Raw genomic sequence first — 23308 nt, 5'->3', positions numbered from 1 at the left:
ATATATACACGTGACAATAGTCACAAAAACATATTGTGTGCCCACAAGCATTGTGAAATTAAACATATTAGAAACGTGTGCTTACTCTTTTCTTTCTCTTCCATTTAACCAGACTGAGCCACAGCAACGTGTGGCAGGGTACAGCTAGTCTATAATACGGAGAATTTGCAGTTGACATATGACATGATGGAACTTTAGTAACAAAAAGGAACCATAGTTAAGGGCGTCTTCTGTCAAAATTGCTAAGGAATAAAAAGAGGAAATTCACTTATTGCCAAATAACCAATAGTTAACAAAAATCTAAATGGTTTTAGCTCATGCATAGACAGTAGTCACACAATATTCCAAACAGTTCCAGGCCCTGTCTATAGAAAAAGAAAAAACACTAATGTAATAAAACCGCAATTAAAATCCCGGAAGATAGTGGGAGCAACAATACATGTGATGACGTAATGTATATATATATATACCCACATATATATATATATTCACTGAAAGAATCACAAGTTTGAGGGACGTTTTAGTTATTTCACTCATACAAAACCAGAGAAATTCGGCCCTGATAGTTAGTTGAGGTAACTATAACTCGCGCCCCCCTCAATGCACTGCTGATGACGTCACATATTACATCACTCATGACATGGTCAGTGACATCTCTGATGACATCTCAAATGACATCACTGACTGTCTGGGTGAATGAGCAAATGTGTCTGTAGACCTAGGAATCAGTGGTTGGGTATGTAGTAACTGGTATTGGTGTGTCTTTGGTTTACAAAATGGTAGTCTGTATTTTAGAGTGGGTGTATCAAAGGTTATATTAGGGTGTGAGGAGGTGTATCAGATTATCACGTGGATGATGTCATCAGTGATGTAATTTGAGATGTCATCAGTGATGTAATCAGTGATGTCATTGACCATGTCATGAGTGATGTAATATGTGACATCATCAGCAGTGCACTGCAGGGGTGTTAGTTATAGTTAGCTCAACTAACCATAAAGGCTGAATTTCTCTGGTTTTGTACGAGTGAAATGTCAACTAACTATAACGTCCCTGAAACCTGTGGTTTCTTCAATGAATTTCTTAGATTTTTTAAACGCTAATTTCTAACTAAAACATCCCTGGAACCTATGTTTTTTTCAGTGAATTTCAAAGGTTTTTTAAAATTCTAATTACTAACTATAATGTCACTGAAACCTATGTTTTTTCAGTGAATTTCTAAGTTTTGTTTAAAAGCTAATTACTAACTATAACATCCCTGAAACCTATTGTTTTTCAGTGAATTTCTAAGGTTTTTTAAATCCTAATTTATAACTATAACATGGCAGTTGTGCATGTAGAGTAGTGTAGATAGGGGGCTGGGCCTCTGACCAGCGCTCAGGAATTCCACTGCGTAGGACTTACAGGAGGTACCAGGAGAGCTTCTTGGCCCCCAAAGTCCCTCCAGACTAAAGTGGACTTCATCCCCCAACCCTTAGTGTGCGAGGAGGCGCATTTGCAGAGTGGTGGAAAAAGGAGGGTGTGGCTTTCGAAGACCTCTTAGCAATACCACTGTGTGGGACCTACAGGACGTAACAGGAGGGGTAGTTGGCCCCCAAGGACGTCCTTGGGGGCCAACTACCCCTCCTATTACCTCCAGTAAGTCCCACACAGCAGCATTGCTAACTTCTCATAGCAGGCCACACCCCCTTTACCCACTATTCTGCAAACGCGCTCCCTGGTGTGCCCTTGGAGGAGGATTAAAGTCCCCTTCGATGCTGGCGGCCTGACACGTCCAGTAACCCCCCCACAGCTGGATTGCTGAGGGTGGTCCGAGGCTACACCCCTTTTTACCTGTCCTGAGGTCCTCAGGACCCATGTAGACCTCATTGCCCCACCATTAGTGCGCCAAGAAGTGTGTTTGCAGAGTGGTGTAAAAAGGGGCATGGCCTCGGACCACCTCTCAGCAATCCCACTGTGTGGGTCTTACTGGAGATACTAGGTGGGCTTGTTGGCCCCTAAGGACCCTTAAAGATCTAGGGAACTTAATCCCCCAACCAACAATGCAACAGGAAATTGAAATTTTGAAATTTAAACTTTATTGTTTAGTTAATTAAAACCATAACAATTTGATATATGACACACAACAAGTATAAAAAAAAAATTATAAGATTGTCATTAAAAAAATCAGTGATAAAAGGCTTGTGGTAAAAATAGAAGGTAAAAAACAAAATAATTTTCATACTGTTCTTTACATCGCAATAAATAAATTATTAAAACAGAGGAGAAATTCAAATCATTATCAATTTAAAGTCATCATGTTGCTTTATGCATTTTTCAAATGCCTGCAGGAACTTCACCAGCTTGCAATGTATTCGTGGAGCGGTTATATCCAAGCTTCCAATAATGGCAGATCTGCATGTTCGTAGTCTCCTGATCCGAAAGCTTTCCTTTAAAAAGTAAGACCGCTCCTTGGACAGCATCTTACAATGACAGACTATGTGTATGATATCTTCTTTATGGCTACCACACAGTCGATATGTAACGGCAGCATGCTGTTTCCAGGCAGAATCATCAGCTAGTGTCGGGAAGACACCAAGGGGGTCATTATGATGACGGGCGCACTTTGTCCGCCCGTCACCATAGTGGGAAACGGGACCGCCCGCCATAAGGGCGGGGGTCCCGTGGGGGGAATTAGGATGTGCCCGCCACAGTGGCGGGCACATCCTGTAGTTTTACCATTGTGGCGGGCGGTGCACTCTGCACCGCCCGCCACAATGCTAAAAATGCTTTTTTGCATTTGCATATGCAAAGCGGCAGGCACCGCGCGGTGCCTGCCGCTTTGCATATGCAAATGTGGGGGGGTACCATAGGTACCCCCCATTTACCCCCTGACAGTGGTGTCAACCTGGGGGCCCTGCAGGGGGCCCCCGCAGCAATCCCCGCCTGCCTTTCTGTGGCGGCATTGCCGCCGCGGAAAGGCCTCTTCTCTGTGCCATTGTAATATGGCTGGCGGTGTCCATTGGACACCGCCACCATATTAATCCATCCACCGCTGTGCCCTCCGCCATCCTAATCTGGCGGAGGGGAAAACGGGAGTGCTTGTCGGGCGGATTGCCTCCGCCAGGGTGGCGGTGGCCACCGCCACCCTGGCGGAGGTAATCCGCCCGACATCCTAATGGGGCCCCAAATCTCAAAAACATCAGCTGTCTCTTAATAAAAATAGAGTAGGTTGTTTCCAGGTACATTGCCGGTGTCAATGTCTTATAGCCATTTATCACAGCCCATGAGTGCGAACGATGGGAGAAAATTTCTTTGTCTAAAACTAGTGAGTGGAATTTGGCCACTTTGTTTAAAGTCTGTTTTAGAACTGCAAATGACAGATTTTTATCCCATAAGTTTTTTGAGCAAGTTGTCTCCAAGGCATGCGTGAGGAATTGATTTGCTTTACATTTTTTTTGGGTTTTGAGCTCTTGCCATAGGTAGGTGTTAATATTTTTATCGCATGCTTTTTGCTTGATCTGATACCACACCTTAATGAAGGAGTATAATCTGCCCGGTGTTTCGTTTTTTAATCCAAACTCAAGTCGCATTTGCGCTGGTGATGTGCTATTTGGTAATCGTAATACCTTTTTATAAATTTTAGTTGTCAGGCTGTTTAGTAAGTCCGCGTCATTTCCATGCATTGCCACACTTGCATAGGTCAAAGTTGGGAGAACTTTGTTTGCCATCACAATTAATAAAGGTTTAAGTGATGGCCCTTCCAATTTTTTTGACAAAGTACTTAGTCCAAATAATAGGGCACCAGCTCTTTGAGTCAAATATTTCCTCTGTTCTTTAAAATTGAGTTTATCGTCTATATAGAAACCAAGGTATTTATATGCTGAGACTTTCTCTAACGGTTTCCCCTTTAACCTAATATCAAGATGCGATCCACGTCGGTTGGTAATCAACATTGTTTTGGTTTTTGAGATGTTTAATGACAGCTTGTTTGCCAACAGGAAAGCCGAGAGTTCCGTTACTAATCTGGTTAATCCCACCTTTGTTAGGCTCAAGAGTACTATATCATCTGCGTAAGCCAGATGGGTGAGCTGTAAAACACCTAGTTTCGGTGGATGGGCATTGCAATGGTTCAGTTTCCCGGAAAGATCATAAATGAAGAGGTTAAATAAGTGTGGTGCAAGAACACACCCCTGTTTGAGTCCGATCGTTGTGGGATCTTTTCTCCACAGTCGTGTTTCATCGCCTATTTTTACTTGCGACCAAGTATCCGAATAGAATAGCAGCAAACCCCTTAGAATATTCTCCGGTATTGCCCACATTCTCAGTTTCACCCACAGTAAGTTACGATCTACACTGTCAAAGGCCACCTGAAGATCAATAAAACACATATTCAGGTCCTGTTTACTACTCATGCACTTCTCCACAATCATAGTGATGGATAGGATGTTTGCTGTTGTTCCAATCCCCTTCGTGAACCCCGTTTGATTAATGGGGATCAGGGATTTTTCGCCTGACCAGGAGACCAAATCGTTTAATAGTAAAGTTGCGAAATATTTAGCCTCGACATCCTGCAATGCTATCAGACGATAATTGTTTGCTAATGATCTTTCTCCACCTTTATAAATTGGCATGAATATTGATCCTTGCCAACTTTCAGGTACTTGATTCAAGTTTTGCACATCTGAGAACAGTTCCGCCAGGCAAGGACCCCAGAATTCAGGGGCATATTTAAACGCTGCTTGTGGGATGCCATTCGGGCCTGGCGCCCCGTTGGTTTTTCCTTTTTTGATTATTTTAATTATTTCTTCCGCCGTATATGGATTATTCTTAGGATCTGTAACCGATATGTTGCAATGTGTACTGGTCAACTTTTTACTCCATGGGACTTCTACGAGGCACATTTTGTTTTGACTTTTTGTGCGTGGTTCACTACTTTGGGTTATTGTCGAGGTATCTATGAATTTTAATGCGAGAAACTCTGCCCACTCCGATTCCTGCACGTTGGAACTTAAGACGTTACAGGGTCTTGTTAACTGATTCATTGTTTGCCAAAATATACTAGTATTCTGTAGTTTTGAACTATAAATTAATTTTGACCAGAAGCTGCCGTTTGTTGACCATTTAAATTCCCAGATCATATTTTTATATTCTTTTCTTTGTGCACGGAAGCTGGCCCATTGGGATGTACCATGATCTGCCGACCGTAACTTCCTTTGAGATTTTTGTAGTAGTCTTCGCAGGTCTTGTAACTCTTTCGGATGTTTTTTCTGTGATCCTTCAGTGCTGGATTTCACGACAGGCAGCTTCATCTTTTGCTTCAATTTTGACAGAAACAGAGACCATCCTTGAATAGCATTCGTCGAAGAACTCCCTATCTCAGTCAATGTGTCCTTCATTGTAGAGAACCACTCATATTCATTTATGTTGGACCAATTTATCAGTTTCAAATTGACAGAGCTTAACTGGCCTTTTAAGATGTATGACGGTTGCAATCTTTCCTTGTCAAGATTAAAGATGGTATGTTGTAGGGCATGGTCACTCAACAGGGTAAACTCAATTTGAAAACTAATCACAAAGGGGATTAGTGAAAGGCCAACCATTGTAAAGTCCAACGTAGATTGAGAATGTGGACCATAATATGTTTTACTAGGTGGTTGGTCCTCGGCAAACCTCCCATTCAGTACACGCAATCCGAGAAACTCCAATTCGGTCACTAATTGGATTGCTAATTGGTCTTTCCGTGTACGAACACCTCCTTGCATCTGTTCAGGAACACCCCAGTAGCTATTATCCATTATTAATTTATCATCATCTTCCGGTGTTAGGATCATGTTGCAATTAAAGTCACCCGTGATTATTATATTAGATAGTGGGTCAGTAGACCGTAGGTCCGTAATGACTTTGCACAATATAGCATTCTTTAATTTTTTTTCCTTAAGTTTTGGTTGCGTATAGTAGTTAACCAGAATTGTTGACTTGCTATTGTTATGATCTGTTAATTTGATTAGCTGAATACTGGGATCTGGTGATTGTAATTGTGCTGAATTGATTTTTAAAGACGAGGATACATATACTGAGAGGCCACCAATGGCACGGCCATAGGTCTTACATTTTTCCGCTGCCACGCCATGATGTATAAACCCAGCTAGTGCAATTTCTTCACGTAGCCAGGTTTCCTGTAGTGCAATTATGTCACAACCACGCCATTCATCCAATGGAAGTCCTCCTTCTATCAATCGTTTCGCACCGGCAATGTTCCAGGATACCATATGTAAGACCTTGTTAGTATCTTGTCTCTGTTCACCTAGGAGTGGTCAGACCTTCCGTTTTACATTTAGCATACCGGGGAGCCATTTCCAGTTGTCCATCGTATTATGTGATTCCTGCAACAGGAGGTGTGATTGCACTGTGCTGAAAGGAGGGGGCGGGGCCTCTGGAGAGATGCTGCTTTTTCCCCCAGTTTTGGGGGGTTAGAAGGGGGCTGTGTGGCCCCCCCTCTCTCAATATTTTCTGGGCACTGGGGACACCATCCCCCAGGGCCTGCCACTATTAATTGTTTTAAATGAGAAGGGGGCCGTGCATCACCTCCTGAGGCCTTTTTTTGGCCCCGGGAACCCCATCCCCCAGGGCATCCCCTCATTTATTTATTTAGTTTTTCGGGAATGGGCCACGTGATTCCCCTTCCCTGGTCACTTTTGGCCCTGCGGACCCCATACCCTGGGGCCAGCCCTTATGTTGGTTTGGAGTGTTGACAGCCAATCAATATAACAGAGCAAGGAAGGGTCAAGGCACACATTAGTCCCGCACTCGTCAGTACTAAATGATTGTAGTTAAGAAACTGTACTCTGAGACATGGTGCTAAGAACCAAAGACATGACCCAACTACGTATCTATATGGGGAAGAAAAACAACCCAAACCAAAACACACAATGTGGTTCATTTAAAAATAGTCAAATAGCATGGATTACAGTCCATAGTCTGCAAATGAAGAAAACAATGTAAACGTTTTCTTAGTAAATCATTTGTACGAGTCTTTCATCTTTGGAAAATAGATTATTTATTCTTTATCAGATCTTGCCCATAAAAACACAGCATGCAACTGCAAATCAAAATGAAGCTTGTGTTTGGAAGGGGTTTCAGATCAACCATGGTCACCAGATATCAATATTTTTTTATTTTTAATTGCTCAGAAACTAATGAACGGATTTACACCATTTTAAAATAAGAACGCTGTCTGAAGAAAGACCTAATTTTTTGCCAAATGTGGTGTAATTCTGCTCAGCAGTTCGGGCTGTAGCTTTGTCTAAAGTTTCCTATGGAAATTAACATGGAGAAAATGCATTTTGGGACCCCGCTTTTGTCTCGGCCCCCGCTTGACAAATCTCTCCCAAACTTTCCAGAAAGGAGTTTACCTGAGGGAACCATTAGTTTTGAAAATGTCATGAAGATTTGTCAAACAGATCTAAAGATATTGGCAAAAAAAAAAAACGTTTTAACTAGAAACAAGGTCCTAACTATAACTACCTACATATATATCACAACGTTCCAAGAAAGTGCACACTTAGGAGGGTCATAATACACTGCTCAGATGATTCAATCTTGTAATGCGTTTCAACTATGGGCAGTCTTGTTCACACATAGACTGAGAAGAGAAAACCTCATTACATTTCTTCATCAGACACAGATAACGCACTGTCAATACAAGTTATGCTACATCATGCAAATTGTGGTGGCCATCTTAAAACATGTCATATGCATAATGTACTACTGGCAAATGCATCTTGGCAAACAGGTTCTAAGCCATGCATGTTAGAGCATATATCATGCCAACTAACAGAAACAAGACAGTCGCTCAAATAGACAATGTAATTGTAAATCAAAACCAAATTTTTAATTTTAAGATGTGCAAGGATTGAAGAAATAAGGGTGGTGGGCGATGTCCCAAGGCCCATAAATAAAAGAGAAAAAGGAAACAATATGGCAAAAGGAAACAATAATCCCTTGTGGAGACAAGTGTCCCAAAGCACCACTAGACACTAGTAATGTCAGTTGATTTGATGTGTTAGCTGCATTCTTAAAAGAGTAATGCTTAATGGCTGAGCTGGCGTTACTCCAGTGAGAAAGGCAGCGATCAGACTCCACTGTTAAAATCTAAGTTCTCGTGTGCCAACCTCCGGGTTTGAATAAAGTTATCGGGTGACTTCCCTAGCTGAACCCATCAGGGAGTATAAGCCAGGTAGCTGGGGAATGGCGGAGGAATGGCATTCAAGTGGAAGTTGACCCCTAAATTGGAGGGGGATGGCTCAAATAGGAAGGCATGGAAAAAATATATTTTGCAAAAGGATACTGAGGGTTACGCAAAACACCTATCTTAATGCAATGAGACCAGGACGTTGGACACTCTCAAAGCCATTGACACCTTTAGGCCCCGCTGAGCATAATACACAACACCCCCCTATGCCTCTCAAGTGACCTCGCTTGGCTTCCCCACCTGCCTTTACTGACCACTGTGCGGACCCACCAGATCACTGTCCCTAAAACCTAATGACCCCCACAGGACACTTATGTTAGCAAAAGGCATAGCTCCAGGTACGAATCTTACAATCATGGGGTGAGCCAGACAAGTGGGTGTGGGGTGGGTAGTTAAGAAACGTTATGTTTCACATTCGACTTACTAGACAATATGTAATTGTAACAGCCAGAGCAAAGGATTGATCCTGGAAATGCTAATCCCCATAAAGGGTTATCACTTATACGTTTTGGTCAACAGATATAATGTCACCATTGTAACCATCTGAGCAGGAAATACGAGAATTATGTATCACTGTAATCTAATCGTTGCAGCGCCACAACAAAGTGCAATGCTGTATAAAATCAATAAAAATATGTTCAAAATAAAAACACCAAATCAAGTTGCATACATTAATCATCATCATATAAATTATCCATCTATGAGGTCGTCCAACAAATACTTTAGATTCAGTTCTCTGGGGCACTAAACAGTCACCACATTGAAGCCATAAATCATTGTTTCTTTTTTTTTTCTTTTTTGTTTTTAAATTCTGTTTATTGTTTTTGGAAACATACAAAGAACATCAGTAGCATCATTACGAACAAAAATTAGTGCACAGTCAGCCTGGTTGCATCTCTGATACTCATAGCAGCATTCATATTTATGGAACAGATCAATGTATGCCATTATACCAGTGGAACATCAAGAGACAATTGAGAGTAAATCAGTGCAATACATAACAGACTTCAAAAGCAGTCTACAGTTCTATTACATCTAGTCATGTCAGTGCTTGCATATACAGTAAAGTAGCCCATATTAAAATGCAAAGTATTGAGGTTACAGCCGGCAACTCTATTGTGTATAACAGAAGACCCTCCCATAAGTTACTCACACTTCAGACCAGCTAGTGTGTGGGTATCACTGTGTCGAGCTTTGAAGGCCCATGCGGGTGTTCCAGCAGGTAACATGTCAAAGATACCCAAATATCTCTGGGCCTAGATGCGCTGGGTAGCAGCTCAGCGTATGCGGTGAGTCATTCTTGGCTGATCACCAAATCGTCAATCCAGTCCTTGAATTTGGGTGCTCGTCCCCTTCCTCAATGGCAGGCCACTCGACTCTTAGCCATAAGTAATGCCAAGGTGCCATACTTGCGATGCGCCGCCTGTAAAGGTTTGACGTAGCTGAGCAGAGCCAGCAATGGCGTGGGGTCTATGTATGTATTTGTCATTAGTGTCAGGGATTCAAAGACTTGCCTCCAATAATCACGCACACTCGGGCATTCCGAAGCCAAATGAAGGAAATCTGCTCCAGATGCTCGACATCTGTCGCATCTGTCCGAGTCTCTTAGATGGTATCTGTGCATCTTGGCTGGGGTGTAATATAACCTATGCTGGAACTTGTAGTGTAGCATGTGAAGCCTGCTGCTGGCTGAGACCTGCTCAGTTTGCAAGCAACAGTACTCCCATTGGTCATCTGTCAGGGCAACACCCAACTCCTCACTCCATCATGTGCGGGAAATTGTAGCCAGTAGTGCCCTCTATGTGTGCACTGTCCGATAGATCAGGGATACTAGGCGCTTAGCTGGCACACTGGTAAGCATCAGCTATAGTGGTACTAACACCTGCGGTTCCGCTGGGAAGTTCTGAGTAAGAGACCAGATCCCTTGCCTAAGCAGAATGTATAGAAAATCGTCAAGTGGGGTATGTTGCAGGGTCTGTAATACATGCTCAGCAGTGCGGAATTTCCCATTGTGGTAAAAATCCCCCCATGTACTAATGTGGGTTCGCTCTCTAAAGTTGTGAAAGATCGTTTCCTGGAGAAGGGGCATACTCGGATGATAAGTGAGGGGTAATAATTGAGCCTATAGCATGGGAGCATTTCACACTCGCCCTATGCGTTGTCATGCTGCTATCGTGCATGTGATGGAGGACTGCATTTTGTCCCTGGTACTAATCTGGTCATATATCACCCCGTCTATTGGGATGGGATGTGTGAGCCAGTGTTCCGCCGCAACCTGCGACATATACCGTGGCTGTTCCACCCAGAACCACGCATAGTGGGCATGCGCACTAATGTAGTACAGTTCAAAATTTGGGATTCCAAACCCCCCTTGTGAGTAGGTTCTAATAAGGACATTCCATTGCAATCTTGGCTGCTAACCTCCCCACACAAGTCTCATCATCTCCGACCTAGTGCCTTAAAGAAAAAGGTCCCTGGATAATACGGAATATTTAAAAATAAATAAAGCAATTGAGGTAGGACCACCATTTTAAAGAGGGATGCCCGGCCCGCCAATGAGAGGGGCAAGGCGATCCAGAGAGGTGACACAGTCCGCTATGCGGCTCATTGCAGTGCCATAATTTAAACGCATAAGCTCCTCTCTGTCCCTGGTGACACGTACCCCTAAATATCGCAAGTCTTCATCACACCACTCTAAGGGATAGTCCAACTGAAAATGAACTGTAGAGGACATCAAGGGGAAGATGCAGGACTTCCCCCAATAAATTTGGATCCCCAATAGTTTCCCAAAAACTATAAATTCCCTGAGGATCGGGTTCAAGTTTTGTTGGGGGCCCCGGATGTATAGAGTGATAGCATCTGCATACAAGGAAATGAGTATTTGTCGCATATTGCAACGCAGAGCCTTGTCATTGTGGTGTTGCCGCAGTTTTGCCGCTAAGGGCTCCACTGCAATAGCAAAATGCAATGGGGAAAAAGGGCACCCCAGCCGAGTTCCCCTGGTAATTGGGAATGCCTTGTATGTGCGACCATTAATGAGCACCTTAGCAACCGGCAGTTGGTATAATAGTCTAATCCATGGAAGAAAGAGGGGCGGGAATCCCATTTGCAGCAGCACCCTAAAGATGTAATCCCACTCAATTGAATTGAAAGCCTTAGTGGCATCTAAAAACACAGCAGCCAGGGGAAAGTCAGGCAAGACATTATTTAGAATAGCAAAAGGTGTTCTCAAATTATGGGAGGTGGCCCTCGCAGGCACAAAACCGGACTGATCAGGAAGGATCAGATTTTCCATCAACAGGCTCAATCGAGTGGCAACTAGTTTGGTCAATATTTTGGCAGCACAGTTAAGGAGGGAGAGCGGCCTATAGGAGTCGCATTGCTGGGGCGACATCCCTGGCTTCAATCGCAAAATTATAAGAGCCTCCCTCATGGATGCAGGGAGACATCCCACCTCCAGCCATTCTTCGTACACCTCACGTAGAATGGGGGCCATTAGATCGATATACATTTTTTAAAATTATATAGGGATTCCATCCGTTCCCGTAGCCTTCCCTGATTGCATGCTCATAATGGTGTCTCTGACCTCGTCCAGCTCAAATGGGGCACATATGAATGCTCTTTGCACATCGCTCAACCAGTCTAGTGCCACATCTCCCAAATAGCTCTCTAGATCCAGGTCATCGTTCCTATTCGTTGTGCAGAGGTGATTGTAATGGCATGTAAAGGCACTTAGGATGTTGGCTGTGTCCTGGTAGACCACCCCGTCCAGGTCTTCAAGTTCCAACACATAGCCAGAGTAGCGAGGTTTCCTAACCACTTGTGCCAGTGCTCTACCTGGCCTTTCCCCCTCTCCATAGCACCAGGCCACCCAAAATTTTCCCCGAAACCAAGTTTCTCTCTGTGCTGTGTCCATATATTCCGTGAGTGTCTCCCTAAACTTACTTTGTGCGGAGCTGTTTGAGCCATGGCGAGTTCAGTTTCCAGTGATTTAAGCTCTGCCTCCATCTTACGTAAGGAGTTAGTGATATCTTTAACTACTCCTGCTCCTTTGGATATGCAGAACCCACGGAGTGTGACCTTGAATGCCTCCCAAATGATTTCTACGCTGTCCACCGACCCCTTATTAGGCGCAACAAAAACCTGTACTTCCTCCCGTAGCTCTTCCTGAAAGACCGTGTCTAGTAAAATAGGGGCATGGAGTCGTAAGCTGCTGCGCAGTGCGCCAAATTCCGAGGAGGATAGTGTGAGTTTTACCGGGGCATGGTCCGAGTACGTTCTGGCCAAGTGCTGTACTTGGAATATTGCGGGGCCCAGCCCTCGGGACAGGATCCAATAGTCTGGTCTCGCCCATGAAGCTGCTAGTGCTGTGTAATGCGTTCCCTCCGGTGCGTGTGGGTGAACATGCCTCCAAGCATCAATCAGTTGATAGGGGTTCATAGTGTCATGTAAAACTGTGCGCGCTTTGGTATAGTGGTGAGGAGCACGGTGTGACCTATCCAAGCTTGGGTTAAACAAAACATTAAAATCATCACCCCAAATTATATGACTGGAGCCCACATCAAATATTTTGGCTCAAAGTGCAGTGTAAAAGTCCGGGTCATCCACATTTGGCCCATAGCAACAGGCCAGAGTAACAGAAACAGACCCCAGCCGACCCCATGCCATGCAGTATCGACCCTGCAAGTCCCGCTAGGTGGAAGGGCACCTGCTTTTTAATAAGGATTGCTGTTCCCCTCGCGTAAGAGGAATAAGAGGAAAAGATTCTGGGCTGCACCCATTTGCTAGCAAAGCCGTTAGGTTTCTGGGGTGTGAAATGCGTTTCTTGTAGCATAGCTATGTGCGCCCGGTGTCTGTCCAAATATGCTAATATATGTCTTTTCTTCCTCGGGTCTCCCAACCCCCTAACATTCCACATGATAACATTCAGTTTCTCCGTATCTGCATCAGCCATACTTCCGTACAGCAGCCATCAATCTGCATGGTATCCTAAGAGTGCAATTCAAACCACATACACCAACTCAGGTAAATATCTTAGTGCGCTTGAGATGCACAACTATTAACTTGACCGTCATCCTCACTGAACCATATATGCTAGAATCCTGGTGTGTGAGTGTCAGACAAATAACAAAACATACCCCCCACTCTCCCTCCCCCACCCACTGAAGCAGCCCCAACGTGCCAGAAATATTCACCCACCCATCCTCCCCTAACCCCAACCGAACAAGAACAACACCACAGTCCCTGCAAGTAGCATGCAGTGGACAAACCCGGGGGAATACCCAACGGGGCCATCTCTAGGCGGCAACACAGATAACTCTCGCCCATAGAGCCCACCTCAGATGGAACAGCCGGGCTCTTGAGGGAGGAGGGCGCCCGGTGAACAGTAGATAGAAATCAAAATGCCCATCATCCAAATAGTATGTATATCTCTTGAAAAAGGACCTACTACTAAACAGTTATCATGTCACAAGACAGAATGAGTATAACTATATGTAGCAAGAACTGTCTCATTGCGAATCATCCTTTGCTCCCGTCAACAAAGATTGTTGTGATGCTGCCATACCTCCATCAGCGCGATTCATATGCTTTACGTGCTTGAGGAATTCCTCCACCTGCTGCGGCTTCGTGAAGAACTGCTGCTTGCCCTGATGCGTAACCCTGAGGCATGCCGGGTATAAAAGCTCATAGTCAATTTGCCTTCTGCAATTTGGTTTTAGACGTCCATAAACTTATGCCTCTCTTCCTGGACTATTGACGGAAAGTCCGGGTAAATGGAGAACGTGTTCCCGTCATAAGACAGGGTCTGCTTACTTCTTGCAGCTCGAAGGGCCATGTCCCGATCCCTACAGTTTAAAAGTCTCGCTATGATGGGACGCAGAGTACTGCCGGGCGGAGGGCGCAGGCCGAGGGATCTGTGGGCACGTTCTACAATGAAATGACTGGAGAAGGATTCGGCTCCGATTGTAGTCGACAGCATTTTCTCGACATATTTTTCCAGTGTTGGTTGATTCAGGAATCCCTAGTATGCGTATGTTATTGCACCTGCTGCACGCTTCTAAGTCCTCGTTCTTTGCAGCAATACGTTTCAGGAGTTTATCCATGTGGGCAAGCTGCATTGTATTTCTAGATGTTGTATCCTCAGTGTCTGAGATGCGCCGTTCCGTTTCCTTTATTCGATCCTCATGCCCCTCCAGTTTATGTGCAATGGCGTCCATACGGGATGCCATTCTATCCACCTTGTCCACGATGGTGGCAAATCCCTGTCTGACCTCCTGTAGTATACTCTGCGCCTCATCTCTCTTATCAAGGTCCTGATCATCCTGCATCGCAAGGGTGCAGTCCAGTTGTATGTACCGTTTGCCTATACACTCTGCGTCCCCCAGCAGAGGCGACCCAACTGCGCCTTCAGCAAGTGGCAACCAATAAAGCACCGGCGCAATGTGGCGAGATGTCCCACAACCAGCAAGTGGTAGCGACCGCAGGTTTCCAGCCACAGTCCAGATCACACAGCTCAGTAGAGCACAGAGGCCGTCACCAGGACAAAGGTCACAAATGCAGCAGTGTTCAACAGGTATAGTTTCAGCGCACCTTATGTATGCACATCGGATACAGCAGATTCTAAGGGCCTCAGCGCGATAGTATAAGAGCAGTCATTCAAAGAGCAAGCCCAGGTAGATGGCCAGGTCGCTGTTAGGGAGAAATTCGGGGTACTCACCACCGGAGTACGGTGCATCAGAAGCCCCCCTTCATAGACCTAGTACACTTCCAGGGACAAGTCCATTCGGCCACGCGAGAAGCAGGTGTGACCAAATCGCTGACCAGTCCCCCCAGTTCCTTTCTCCACAATAGGGCGATCATCAGATTCCCAAGGCAAACTGGCGCCAATCCAGGGGACTCAACAGCATACAGGCTCACAGTGGAGCAGCGCCACGCCGTCCGAAATGTAAGTGCCCACCTCACTTCAGCGGGGGTCGTAAGGGACAATCAGGCCAGGGAGCTATGTACAGGATAGGAAAGGCAGCATGGCCAGCGTAAATGACACTGGGAGCCTCCTGTGCACCAGTGTCAACAGGTTACAATGACTGGCTTACGAGTGCGTCATGGTGTCATTTACAAAGTTCAGGAGGCAGCGGGGTGCAGCGCGATCTCTCCCGGGTAGCCTCCGAGCACCGCACCCTTTCCAAGTATGGCGACGGAGATTCACCGCACAGTCCAGGCCATCCGCTGCCGGCGATTCCTGCCGACTCTCACCTCTTGTCGTTTCCTGCAGTTCCGGCAGCGTCCTCCGCCCCCGGACACCAAAGAGCAGAGCCAGTCACCACCAGCCACAGCACAGTCGCAATCTCCGTGCAGGGCGTCAGGGCAATACCTCCGCTGTCACCGTGCAGGCCGCGTCTCCCGGCCTAGACTCCTCGTGTTCAGCAGCGGGCTCAATTGGGTGCTGATGCCATCCTGAGTCACTCCACAGCTCCGCTAACTACCCCGGTCTAATCTTAACAATGTCAGAACGGGAGCAGGTCCGCACCAAATCACCCATTTTTTTCAGTGAGCCAGCTGGTAGCTTAGATCTGTTGGTGAGCAGCTGCACACACAGACGATGTGGCCATTAAGTAGGATAAATGAAAGGATGAAGTCACCAGGCTGCAGCACCTCACACTTGTGCGGTCATCTTGTGTGTGCGCCACCTAGCGCCCCCCAGCCATAAATCATTGTTATATCCTATGTTCTCTGTTTGCTATTCGTTTACTGTTCGCTCTGTCATGATGCATGTTGCATCATTTATTATTCTTGGTTTCCTAGCATACTGGTATGTTGGTCTCCTGGAAGCTTCAGGTTGAGTGAGTTTAATCCTGGTGGCTGATGATGGGAGTTGCTTTGTGAGGGTCTTCGGTGCTGATCTCCTACCTATGAGAATAAACCTACCCATCCAAACCTTAATAAAAAAAAATTAAAAAATTTGCTAATGGATACAGTCAGTTGTTACCACAAAATGCCATCACTATGCAAGTCATTACATCGACTTGCAGTAGATGGTGCGCTGACATCAGAAATGTATAATTTACTTTTCCAACTCCAGCCTACGTAGCAGTAGGGAAGATGTTGGAATAGTCCTGCTCAACACCCGCTCCGTCCACAGACACACCATCGAACTCTGGAACCTCCTCGACGCCACATCCCCAGACGTTGCCTTCCTCACGGAAACCTGAATGAACGCCTCCTTAGCGCCCGACATCGCCATCGCCATCCCGGACGGATACAAGATCTCCCGGAGGCACCGCGGCAACCAGACCGGAGGAGGCATTGCCATCATCCACAGGAACACCATCCGCATCACGACCAACACCGACGACACCCTCACAACCGCCGAACACCTGCCCTTCCAGATCCACACCGACCCCAAGACCACCCTCAGAGGCAACCCTCATCTACAGACTCCCGGGACCTCGCACACAATTCAGCGAAGACATCGCCGACTTCATCAGCCCGCACGCCCTCCCCTCCGCTGACTACATCCTAATCGGGGACCTCAACTTCCACCTGGAGAACAACAACGACCGCAACACCACCACCCTGCTGGACAACCTCGCCAACCTCGGTCTCAAGCAGCTGGTGACCACCCCCACCCACTACGCCAGACACACACTCGACGCCGTCTTCTCATCCAGCAAGGACATCGTCTTTAGCCACGCCACCGGACTCCGCTGGTCGGACCACAGTTGCGTCCTCTTCAGCTTCAGGAGAACCACGATCCACCACCACCAGCAACAGGCCGCACGCAGAAGCTGGAACAAGATCACAGCCGACCAGCTCGCCGCATCCCTGAGCCAGCACCCACCCACCAGCTCAGCGAACCCCAGCCAGGCCGCCATCAACCTCACGAAGTGGATCAGCAACTGCGCAGACGACCTCGCCCCACTGAAGACCCCTCCCAGCAGACCCGGCAGCAAGAAAGCATCCTGGTTCACCGACGAACTCAAGAGCTCCAAGAAGAACTGCCGAGCCCTCGAGAAAGCATGGCGCAAAGACCCGACACCAGACAACATGACCACCCTCAAGCTCGCCACCCGAAAACACCACCAACTGATCCACGCCACCAAGAAAACTGCATTCAAGGCACGACTGGACAACAACGCACACAACAGCAAGGAACTCTTCAACATCGTCAAAGAGCTCTCCAACCCCAACGCCGGAAACAACAACATCACCCCATCTCAAGACCTCTGCAACTCCCTCGCCTCCTACTTCCACAACAAGATCGCAGACATACACAACAGCTTCAGCACACAACCGACGCACCCCACGACCGCACCAACGCCCCCCACCACCGCCGTCTACGCCTGGACCCCGATCACCACCAAAGACACCATCCGTACGATGAACTCCATCCACTCAGGATCTCCAACCGACCCCTGCCCTCACCACGTCTTCAACAAAGCCGACGCTGTCATCGCACCCCATCTGCGGGACATCATCAACACCTCCTTTGACACCGCCACCTTCCCGGAGAGCTGGAAGCACGCCGAACTCAGCGCTCTACTGAAGAAACCATCAGCGGACCCCACCAAACTCAAAAACTACCATCCCATCTCGCTCCTCCCGTTTCCAGCCAAAGTCATCGAGAAGACCGTCAACAAGCAGCTGGCCGCCTTTCTCGAGACGAACGGTTCCCTCGACCTCTCGCAGTCTGGCTTCCGGGCCAACCACAGCACCGAGACCGCCCTCATCGCAGCCACGGACGACATCCGAGCCCTGCTGGACAACGGGAAAACAGAGGCTCTCATCCTCCTGGACCTCTCCGCGGCGTTCGACACTGTCTGCCACCGCACCCTAGTGCAGCGCCTCAGCAACGTTGGAATCCAGGGGAAGGCACTAGAATGGATCACCTCCTTCCTCGCCGGAAGGACACAGAGAGTCCGCCTACCCCCGTTAAGATCAGAAGCCACCGAAGTCATCTGCGGCGTTCCTCAAGGCTCCTCGCTCAGCCCCACCCTCTTCAATGTCTACATGAGCCCCCTAGCGGCCATCGCACGCCAACGCAACCTCAACATCATCTCCTACGCCGACGACACCCAGCTGATCCTCTCCCTCACCAACGACCCCGCCACCGCCAGAACCAACCTACACGAAGGGATGAAAGACGTAGCCGAGTGGATGATGAACAGCCGCCTGAAACTCAACTCAGACAAGACGGAAGTTCTCATCCTGGGCTCCTCGCCCTCCGCCTGGGACGACTCCTGGTGGCCCCCCGCCCTGGGCAGCACACCCAAACCAACAGACCATGCACGCAACCTGGGCTTCATCCTGGACTCCTCCCTCTCCATGACCAGACAAGTCAACGGCGTCTCCTCGTCTTGCTTCAACATCCTACGCATGCTACGTAAGATCTTCCGGTGGATCCCCACCGAGACCAGGAAGACGGTCACCCAGGCCCTTGTCACCAGCCGACTGGACTACGGCAACGCCCTCTACGCCGGAACCACCGCCAAGCTCCAGAAGAGACTCCAGCGGATCCAGAACGCCTCAGCAAGACTCATCCTCGACATCCCCCGACACAGCCACATCTCCGGACACCTGAGAGACCTGCACTGGCTCCCGGTCAACAAGAGAATCACCTTTCGTCTCCTCACCCACGCACACAAAGCCCTACACAACCAAGGCCCAAGATACCTCAACAGCCGCCTCAACTTCTACACTCCCACTCGCCAGCTTCGATCGACCAGCCACGCCCTCGCCGCCGTCCCCCGCATCCGAAGAGCCACCACAGGAGGAAGGTCCTTCTCCTTCCTGGCCACAAAGACCTGGAACTCCCTCCCGACCCACCTCCGCCTGACCCAAGACCACCTCGTCTTCAGGAAGCAGCTAAAGACCTGGCTGTTCGAGCAGTAGCGGACCCCCCTCCCCCAAGCGCCTTGAGACCCTCCGGGTGAGTAGTGCGCTATATAAATGTTTTTTGATTGATTGATTGATTGATTGAATAGTAAACTATACTATTCCTAATGTTAGCGTGCCATCTACTGCAAATCGATGTAATGACTTGAGTAGTAATGGCTTTGCATGGTTGCAACACGGTCGTTGTAACAACCGTTTTGCAATGGCATCACGGTGTGATGACCGTGATATAATGGTTGCCATCCGAAATATTAAGGTGCGTGCTACACATATCACATAACATCAGACAAAAAGTGACAACACAATGCAAAAAGAAAACTGTACCGTGTTAGTTAGCATGAAATAAGTTGAAGGCTTTTTATCTCATAGGCGCGCATCACCCGTTGGATGAGTTCTTGAAGAAAAGGGTAGGGATCCCATGCAGATTTCCCCAACCATTGGTGGGTCCCTTCCTTTCCTTCTGGAATAAAATACAAATATAATAAACTAAAATCATGGATTAAACATGTTGCACTGTAGAGTTCTAGGATGAAGAAAGGCTGAGAATAACATGGAGAGCAGGATAGAATTACATGGACATACGAAAAAATGAAGACATTCATGTGCAGCGTATGCACTTGTGACATTAATATATCACTCCTCATGGAGGTGTAATCCAAGTTCCTCATCCAGGTTATGCCCCCCCTGGGCTTTTGGTCTCTAAGTCCAGTATGTATATAGATTCACTCTAACATACCTTCAGTACTCTATTGCCCCCTCTGGGATATGCACATACTGGTTCAATTGCAAAGTATCTGAGAAGAGAACTGTTGGACAGGTGATAGTACTTGAAATGTCTAGCTATTGGATATTGTATATCTTTGTTGTTGATGACTCGCATGTACTCCAACACTCTCTTTTTGACCACAAAGGTCGTACTGCCAATGTATCTCATGTTACATGAGAATTCAAGAACATAAATTGCAAAAGTAGAACTACAGGTGAGTAATTGTGTGATTGTTCTATTGGTATTGTTCTTCAGTGTTTTGTATTCTTTTTTCATGTAGGGGTTGCGACATGCTTTGCAGTGGCCACATGGTAAATAGCCTTGCAAGTTATGCTCTTTAGATTGGTGAGTGAGGGTGATGTTTCCATGCATTAAGCTGTCCTTCAGATTCCCTCCACTCCTATAAGTGACTCTGGGTCTTTCATGTAAGGTATGTCCAATGATGGGATCACTGGTAAGTATGTCCCAGTTCTTGGTGAGGATTTTGTGTATCCCTTGTGAGTTGGCATTAAAGTTGAGTATGAACCTAGTGTCATTGGAACTGGCTTCAAATTCATCAGGGATCTGCTCAGTCAAGGTTTGAGACCTACTCACCTTGCTGGCTTTCTATTTGGCTTTGTTGAGGACCCAAATTGGGTAACCTCGTTCCCCGAAAATGGTGATCATATTTTCTTACTCATTGAGGTATTGCAGTTTCGACCTGCTTTCAGGACTTCCCTGTATGAAATTCTCCATTTAAGGTTGTCAGGTGGCTGCTGAGAGCATGGAGAAGGCTGTTACCTGCCATGGATTTGTGAAAAAGTTTGGTGTGGATGGTATTGTCAACTATCTCAACTGCAAAACTGCAACATCGAGGAAGTCAATGGTCTTTCTCCCGGGGGGGGGGGGGCAGATGGGAAGCCCACTAGGAACCAGGGATTTTTCTTATTGACTTTGGGATGGGGACTGCCCAAAAAGGGCATGGCAATGTCCCCCCCACAGAAATGTCAGTCTTTCTGCCCTCCGGGGGGCAGAAAGCCCTCTAAAGAACAGTTTTTTTATTGATGGTGGGGTGGGGGCTGCCTCAAAAGGGCATGCCAATGCCCCCACCCCCAGTGAAATTCCAGTCTTTCTGCACCCCCTGGGGGCATATGGGGCGGTAGCCCCCAATTTGCCCCCGGGGGGCCGAAAGCCCATTAGAAAGCAAGGATTTTTTAATTGATGTAGGGGCTGCCCAAGATGGGCAGGCCAATGCCCGCACCCCCCAAAAAAAAGCAAGTCTTTCTGCTCCTCCAGGGGGAGATGGGGAAATCTGCCCCTTAGGGCAGAGCAGAAAGCCCACTAGGCACTAGGGTTTTTTTTTAATAATGTTGGGGTGGGGGATGCCCCGAATGGGCATGGTAATGCCCCCCAAAAACAAGTACCAGAGTCTTTCTGCCCCTCCCAGGAGGCATATTGGGGCAATAGCCCCATATCTGCCCCCCGGGGGGCGGAAACCCCACTAGGTCTCAGGATTTATTTTTTTATTCAGGGGTGAGGTTAGCCCAGAATAGACATTCCAATGCCCACATCTCCCCTAAAAACTGCCACAGTCTTTCTACCCGCCCAGTGGGCGGTTGGAGGCAGTGGCCCCTGATCTGCCCACGGGGGGCAGAAAGCCCACTAGGCGCCAGAGATTACGCTGGCTTTTGTTACGCAGTTTGGTAGAACAAGTGTACCCCGTTAGAAGAACCTGGGGTTAACATATGTTTAGGGAAAACAACAGTTCAATTTGGCCCAATTGGGTCCTATGCAACCAAGTGGGGTCCTCGAGGAGGACACAAGGTAAAATTTAAGCTAGACAGTTATTCATTGAGGGAGCACAAAGGTAGTAGGGGGGCATATGTGGTGTAAAATAGACATTTTAACAGGTGCTCACATAAAGTGACAGGTACGTAATGTGACAAAGTGAGGTGACCTTAAAAACATTACATCGCATGACAACAGAAAATAAACTTCACATAGGTAAGTACAATTGAGGAAGTTCCAGTTGTTGGGTTCGATGGTGTTTCGATCTTTAAGGGACTTAAGATCATCTTCCGGACAATAAGTTGGCAACCTGGAACTTAGGGGAACAGAATAAAATGACAATATGTACCCTAAATTTCGAGTACTAGCTGCATGGGTGTGCTCCCAGTGTGATAGCATAATTTAATTAAAACGCTGGCACACAGTGAAGTGGTATGGTGTTGACCGTCACTTATTTGGAGTGTTGGCCAGGTGAGTAGCTCGGAGCTCTATCAATTCCAGTGGCCTCTAAGGGGAATTGCGCTTTTGGTCAATTAACAGTGATTGGCCTGACTACTGTACTCGTGAAGATGTCATGCCGGGAAGTGTTGTGCGAACCTACTCTCTACTAGGGCCACTTTCCTGGGGGAGGGGGATTGTGGTCGTTGGAGCGGTCTGTGATCAGTACAGGAATAATCTGTTTGCCTTGAAGTGCGTCTGGGGAAGACATGGAATTGGGGGTTAGGGATTGCTGGTGTTAATCAATTGAACACGAGCGGCTGACCGAAAGTATTACTCACTTTTCTTCCATTCGTGTGGGAACTACTTCCAGCCGGAAGTAGTACGTTAGGGCAATCTGGTCAAGTCTGCTCACATGGAGGTCTGAGACCAACTACTGTGGGGGTTGAGTGAGACAGACTTAGAGTATGCATTGGGTGTGCCAGCAGACACCTGGGTTTTTGGCCCCGGGCTGGCGGCCATCTTGGAAAACTACCAAACCCTCAAATTTTCTCAAATTTCTGTGTGAGAAAGTTCTGGAATCCCCGTGGATCCACGAATTTCCTACCACCCAGTGTTGCCCCGGTCTCCTGATAAAAATGATACCTCACTCGCGTGGGTGGGTCAAGTACCCGGGACAGGCAAGGGCCCAAAATGTATTGAGGAACCATCAAAATGACCTATCAGTCAGTCAGTCAGTCAAAGATCTTTATTCGGAAAAAATAAATCCATAAAAGTACATAAAAATGACCTATCACAAAACAACCTGGTTTTGCAAGAGGGGTCACCTGGGTTTCGGGCCTGGGCTCGGCGGTCATCTTGCAAAACTACTAAACCCACACATTTCTGAAAACTAGCTACTCTGGGGAGTCCAGCGATGTATGGCTTGTGTGGATCCCCCAATGTTTTCCTACCAAGAATGCCCTGCAAACCTCAAATGTAGCCGAAAAAACACATTTTCCACATATTTTTGGGTATAATCACTGTGCCGGCACAAATGTCCTACCCCACAGTGTTCCCCTCAGTCTCCCGAGTACAATTACACCTCACTTGTGTGGGTGGGGCAAGGGCCTGTGACTGGGAAGAGCCCAAAACACAGGCAATAAGGGTACAGCACCGAGAATTCTAAGCTCTACATTTTTTTAAAATACATTTTTAGCCATTTCTGCATTTG

This window comes from Lissotriton helveticus, chromosome 2_1 (assembly GCF_964261635.1).
Source record: "Lissotriton helveticus chromosome 2_1, aLisHel1.1, whole genome shotgun sequence".
Lineage (NCBI taxonomy): Eukaryota > Metazoa > Chordata > Amphibia > Caudata > Salamandridae > Lissotriton > Lissotriton helveticus.
Note: the sequence above shows the minus strand (reverse complement) of the source record.